Genomic DNA, 7,545 nt, shown 5'->3' with positions numbered 1-7,545 from the left:
GATAATAGGGTTTCGCGTGACCTGTGGGATTATAAATTTAAATCCACGCGGCCGCGTGGGACACGCAGTCGCGTGGCTGGTGCGAAATAGGGGGTGATGCGATCGCGTGGGTTGCGCGATCGCATGGAAGGGATAAAAGGGGGTAGGACGCGATCGCCTGGGGCATACGATCGCGTCGCTGGAATTTGTGCTAAACACATGAATCCAGCGTCATTCCAGCCCAACTCTCTGTCTCCTTTTGGGATTTGTGCAATCCATGCGACGCGATCGCGTCGCTCACGCGGTCGCGTGGGATTGAGTGTGTGCAAGTGACGCGATCGTGGCAGGCACGAGATCGCGTGGGTCATTTTGTGCTAGACGCACAATGGCCACACGATTCCAGCCCAACTTTCTGGACGTTGGATCCTTACGCCGATTTCCAGGACACGCGGCCGCGTGGATGACGCGGTCGTGTGGATAATGTTTTACGCCATTCGACGCGATCGCATGGATGATGCGGTTGCGCGAATCTCTTTTTTTTTGTTTTTTACATATGCATGAAAAGTGCAGAATGCAATGATTAATATGAGTGAGATGCAAAATTCCAGGTTCAATATAATAAAATAAAATAAAACTTGAAAACAAATAAAACTAAATAAAAATTAAAAAGAAACGATTATACCATGGTGGGTTGTCTCCCACCTAGCACTTTTAGTTAAAGTCCTTAAGTTGGACATTGGAGGAGATTCCTGTTATGGCGGCTTATGCTTAAATTCATCCAAAAATCTCCACCAATGCTTGGAATGCCAATAGCCTCCGGGGTCCCAAACTAGGCATGTAAAGCTTCTGAGCAGCTTCAAACAGAGTCTCAGGCTCCCAGGGTGATGAATGTCAAAATAGAATCCATGATCCCAAGCCTTGTTTTTAAATCCGCCTCTGTCTTGATCTATATTTTTCCATCCGGGCGGTTTAGAAAGTAGATTCTCACCATAGTGACCAAACGTTTTCTGAGATCTATTCAATTGAGCATGATACCAATCCGTGCACTTCGATTTGAAGCGTGGAACCTTATTGAACCTTGTACACCAGCTCTGAGTACGAGCCATTTCCCTCTTACTCTTAAAGCCGCAGAGGGCTCTAAGCTGGCCATCTGTTTCAAGTAAACCATATTCAAGTGAATAAGTAAAGTTAAAGGTTAAGGATTGTACCCACTTGAAGCTTGTATTAGGCGGTAATGGCCTTGGGGTAGGTGTTTCTGGTGGTTATGTAAGTTCTTCTTCCTTGTGCTCATCTGTGAATTCCTCCACTTCTTCGCAAGATTCTTCAAATGCATCTGTATCCTGGTCAAAGTCTTCTATGTCTTCCTCATCACTCGAGTCATAGATTGGAGGTTGAGAGAAATCTACCTCTGCATCATCTTCGTATTCATTTGGGGAAGATTCTTCGATCTCAGAGAATTCACTTGCGGATGCAAGTTCATTACTAAGAGAGCTTGACTTGTGATTATCATCATCAAGGGAATTTGTGTCCTGGGTTATTCCGTCTAGTTCTTCATAAACGACTTGCCTCGGGGATTATGCTCTATCCTTCTTAGCATCAACTGTAGTGTCCTCGACGGAGTTCTCTTCAGCTCTGGATTCCCATGGAGGTTCAGCATCTCCTAGATCTTCAACCAACTCTTCTTCTTGCATAATGACAGCTTCTTCCACTTGTTCAAGTATGAATTCATTCTCTGTCTTATCCACTGGAGTTTCTAGTGTCTCCTTCATGCTACGCTCTTCATTAGATTGTCCACATGGGGCTGTGGTTGGTCCTTGAATGTTCGCGCGTCTAGAAGATAATTGAATTACTGCTTGCTCTCTTTGTCGAATGGTTGTTTGAAGTTTATTTACTGTTGCCTTGAGGCGAACCTCTGATTGTCAAGGTGATGGATTTGGACATGAAACATAGGGAAGTGGTGGTGCTTGGGGGTGATTGGATTGGAACTGAGGTAGGAAAGGATCATACGGTGGCGAATGGTGAAGAGAAGCTTGTGAGTGTGGTGGTTCGAGGTTATGTTGAGAGGTTGGTCTATAGGCATGGGGTGGGGCTTGTTGGTAGTCACAAGGTTGTCCACCATATCTATCAGCTGGGTATGCATTGTAGAATGGTCGTTGTCCATGATATCTTGGAGGGTGTTGTTGCCTGAAGGGTTGATTAGATCCTCTTGGCTCCATCCATCCATGATTGGTTTGACCTTGATGCATATTCCTGATGTAACTTCTATTTCCTTCAACAAAGTTAGACCCAAAATCAAAGCGAGAGGGGTGAGAATTCATAGTAGCAAATAAAATTAAAAAGGAAAAAAACAGAAATAAATAAACAAGCAAAAGAAAAATATTTACAATAACCAATAATAAGGCACACGTTAGCAGTTCCCCCGGCAACGGCGCCATTTTGACGTTAGAGATTTTTGCAGGTAAAGAATGTCATAAAAACAGTCGCGTTGTAGATATAGTTTCTAAACCAACAAAAATCCCTTTCGTGCAAACGTTTTGGTTGTCACAGGTAACAAACCCCTTAAAAATTGATAACCGAAGTATTCAAACCTCGGGTCGTCTTCTCAAGAAACTGCAGGGAAGTATGTTCTTATTATTGGTTATGGAGATTGTAAATTTGGGGTTTCAAGAATGAGGAACAAATATGACAAATAATTTAAATGGCAATTAAAAATAAATAAATACTGTAAAGCAAACTTTTGGCAAGGTATGAGAAATTAGAGGTCCTATCCTGGCTATCCTTATCAATGATGATAATAATTGAATCTTAATATTAAACTGAAATACCTCAAATAACATTAATAGAAGAGTGATCTGTAACATGAAAGGATTAATAAAGTAACTTGCAAAAGTAAACAAAAGGAATATTGAACCTGACCAAAAGAGATAATCCTGAAAGCGAATAAAAATCCTAAATCTAAATCCTAATCCTAAAGAGAGAGGAGAGAACCTCTCTCCAAACTAAACCTAAATCATCGAAAATAACTAAATTGGCGAGCTCCCTTTGAATGGATGCATTCCCTCACTTCAATACCTCTGGTCTATGCCTTCTAGACTTGGATTTGGGCCAAAAAGGGCTTCAGAATTTGCTATGAGCATTTTTTGCAATTTCTGGTGTGTGGCCTCTGTCACGCGTCCGCGTGGGTCACGCAGTCGCGTCATTTGGAGCTTTTCTTGTCACGTGGTCGCGTCAGTCATGCGGCCGCGTCATATGTATTTTGCTTAAGGCGCGTGGTCGCGTCAGTCATGCGGCCGCGTCGCTGTTGATTCGCGCTTGGCTTGCGTCCACGTCGCCCATGCGATCGCGTGGATGCCAGTTTCTTCAGAAACTCCAATTTGCACTTTCCTTCCATTTTTGTATGTTTTCTTTCCATCCTTTACGTCATTCCTACCTTAGAGGATCTGAAACTACTCAACACACTAATCACGGCATCGAATGGAAATAAAGGTAATTAAAATAATTAATTTAAAAGCATAGGAAACATGTTTTTCACATACATCACATAATAAGGAAGGAAAAATAAAACCATGCAATTAATATGAATAAGTGGGTAAAGGGTTGAATAAATCACTCAAACTAAGCACAAAATATGTCATAAAATATGGGTTTATCAGGTGTTTTTCTTGTAGTGCAAAGAGCAAAATCAAGTGGGAGTGGCACTTGAAACCACACGCCAACTTCTCCCTGCAGCCTCCAACCTTCAACCAAGCCCACTCCAACTCTCATTCAAGCCACAATTGTTAACCAATCAAGGCCACAAGAAGCATCTAGAATAGTTTATTTTCATTTCATTGTAATTTTCTTTCAATTTCATTTAAGTTTGTAATTTAGGAGAGCCTATATAAAGGCCTTAGTTTCATAGAATTAGGGATCATCTATCATCATAAGGCTGGACACATTTGGAGGAGTGAGTCTTCGGACCCTCCTTCCCACCATTCTCTTCTCCTCTTCCACTTTCTTACTTGTAAATATTAGTTATGAATTACTAACTCTTTCCATTGGGAAAGAGAGCTCTATTGCTATTTGATGGATTGATTGTTTTTATTCTTTTTCTTCTATTCATCTCTCTTTGATTTACTAGAAAGAATTTCGTTCTTCATTCTAGCATTCAATTATCTTGGAAAAGAGATTGAATGTAATTTGGTTTTATGGGAACCTTAGAAGAGGAAATATAAAACCATGCTTGAAATTCTTTCTCACACTTGAATAGATTTAGGGTTTGGAAGGGATATGGTGACATAAAATCTCTCTATTATTTGGGTCTAGGAAAGTGTGTGGTATAATCAGGGACCATTCTTCATCTCTTCTCATAAGCAATTAGACCAAAAAATTGGCTATTGATCAAGATTTGAGAGATTGAGTCACCAAGGAATTGGGGCTCAATCAATCATGATTGCCAAGAGGTCAATGAGTTGCATGATTGAAGATGAGATGAAGTTGATTAATCTGGAGGATGCAATATCTCTTGATCCCAATGTTTGTTTTATCTTTCTTTCTTTTATTTACTTTATGGTTATTTACATTTTTTGCACTTTACATTTCCAGCATTTTACTTTCTTGTACTTTGCTTTTCTTGCCATTTACTTTCTTGAACTTTATTGCTTTCCTTTACTTTCATGTCATTTACATTTTCTTGTTTGATTATCACTCCAATTATGATAGTCTAACTAGGATAATAAATTAACTATTGTTTGCTTTAATCCGTTAATCTCTGTGGGATTCGACCCCACTCCTAGTGGGTTATTACTTGACGATATTTGGTGCGCTTGCCAAAGAACATATTCATTTTATATGGGGAGTGAATTCCGGTCATCAAGTTTTATGGCGCCGTTGCCAGGGATTGGCTTGAATTTGACAATGATTAAATTGATGGGAAGCTAGATTAAGTACTTTTAATTACTTTGTTAATTCATTTCATTTCAATTCTTTAGTTCACTTAATTTTATGAGTTTTTTTTTTTTTGAATTGATCATTTTAGCTATTCATTGTTCATATTTCCAGTTTTTACTGCTCTATTAACTGTTTGATTAATTGTACCAACCAAACTAACCACCATTCTTAACAAGAAATGATTCTTTCACTTGTCCTCTGTCTGCTGTTTGTTGAACATATGATAGGTTGAAGAGGAGAAACTTCATCCTCTTTTGATAGTGAACCTGAGAGGACCTTCCTGAGATTAAGAAGGGAAGCAAAAGGCAAAGGAATAGTTGGAGAGGAAGTAGTGGAGGAAGATCTGGGAGTTACTATGGAGGAAGAGGTGCATAACGATGTTGGAGAGAATGTTGTTAATCATGTTGGGCAAGAGAGGAGAGTTCTAGGCTCCTACATCAATCCAAATCCAGGAAACTGTGGCAGCAGCATTCTCAAGCCAACAATCCATGCTAACAACTGAGTTGAAACCCAACTCATCACACTTGTCCAGAATAATTGCTCATTTGGAGGGAATGCCCAAGAGGACCCCAACTAACATCTCACTACATTCTTGAGGATTTATGACACTGTAAAGTCAAATGGTGTACACCCTGACACCTACAAACTACTCTTGTTTCCATTTTCTCTCAGAGATAAGGCAGAAAAGTAGTTAGAAGCATTTCCCATGGAAAGCTTAACAACTTGGGATGAGGTTGTGAACAAGTTTCTAGCAAGATTCTACCCTCCACAGAGAGTCAATAGACTGAGAGCTGAGGTGCAAACCTTCAGACAGCAAGATGGTGAAACACTTTATGAGGCCTGGGAAAGGTTCAAAGACTTGACTAGGAAGTGCCCTCCAGATATGTTCAACGAATGGGTTCAACTACACATCTTCTATGAAGGGCTGTCATATGAAGCAAAGAAAGCTGTAGACCACTCTTCAGGGGGTTCATTCAACAAGAAGAAAACCATTAAAGAAGCCATAGATGTTATAGAGACTATAGCTGAAAATGAGTACTTCTATGCTTCAGAAAGAACTCAAAAGAAAGAAGTGCTGGAGCTCAATTCTATGGATGCCTTGTTGGCACAAAACAAGATGATTGCAACACAATTAGTAGCCCTAACAAAGAAGGTGGAGACAAGCCAAGTTTCAGCTGTCCAAGCTCAAGCACCACCACAAGAAGGAGATGCACCAGAAGCTGAATTCGAATGGGAGCAGGCAAATTATGTGAACAATCCCTCTATACCACCATATGATCTAAACTCCAAGACATATAACCCAGGTTGGAAGAACCACCCAAATTTTGGGTGGAAAAACCAACAAAGCCACAACCAAGATCACAACAAAGCATACCAATCTAACCAATACAACTACCACAACCCCAACCATCAATCAGGCAACAACAGACCCTATCACAACTCATAATACACACCCTACCACAACTCACAAAATACATCATATCACTCCAACCAGCAAACACACAACAACCACCATCAAGATACATCATCCTCAACCATACAACCATGTGAAACTAGCAGCAATTTTGCAAAATTGGAGGCTGTTATAGCACAATTGTCAGCACAATTGATATGAACCATCTCCACTATTCTGGAGAGACAAATACAGGCTGAAAAAAGATAGAGGTAAACCAAGAAGAGTTTAAATCTAACATAAGAAATCAAGGGGCAGCAATTTCAAAATTGGAAGCACAAGTAGGGAGCTTATCTAAACAAATACCAATGCCCACACATACATTTCCTAGTGATACCATGGCCAATCCGAGAGGAGAATGCAAGGCCATCACACTAAGAAGTGGAAACGTTGTAGAAAAAGCATCCCCAAGTCAAAGCAACCAAGAAGAAGAAGCTGCAAAGGAACTTGAAACCAAGAAACAAGAAGAGACCCCTGCACCATCCTCACCAAAGCAAGTCCTAAAGCCTTATGTGCTAAAGGCACCTTATCCACAAAGGCTGAGGAGGGATGGGAAAGACAGCCAGTTCTCTAGATTTTTAGAAATCTTCAAGAAGCTTCAGATCAACATACCCTTTACTGAGGCATTAGAGCAAATGCCACTCTATGCCAAATTTTTAAAGGAGCTCAAGACAAGAAAAGGAACTGGGGTGAAAAGGAAAGCATAGTGCTAACTGAGGAGTGCAATGCCATCATACAAAAGAAGCTTCCTCAAATGATGAAAGATCCTGGGAGTTTCCAAATTCCATGCATTATAGGTGATATCAATATTGAAAAGCATTGTGCGATCTGGGGGCTAGCATCAACCTCATGTCCTTGGCTATGATGAAAAGGATGAGGATTGAGGAAGCCAAACCAACAAGCATGGCACTCCAATTGGCTGACAGAACATTCAAGTTTCCACATGGGGTAGTGGAAAATTTGTTGGTGAAAGTAGGAGAGTTTATTTTTTCAGCTGATTTTGTGGTGTTGGATATGGAGGAAAAGGCCAACACATCAATCATCCTAGGAAGGCCAATCCTAGCTACTGCTGCAACCATTATTGATGTTCAAAAAGGGGAGCTAGTCTTAAGGTTGCATGAAGAGAAGATGGTCTTCAATGTCTTCAAAGCAATGAGTTACCCCAAGGAATCCATAGGAGAATG

Source organism: Arachis ipaensis, chromosome B01 (genome assembly GCF_000816755.2).
Source record: "Arachis ipaensis cultivar K30076 chromosome B01, Araip1.1, whole genome shotgun sequence".
In the NCBI taxonomy this organism is placed as follows: Eukaryota; Viridiplantae; Streptophyta; class Magnoliopsida; order Fabales; family Fabaceae; genus Arachis; species Arachis ipaensis.
Note: the sequence above shows the minus strand (reverse complement) of the source record.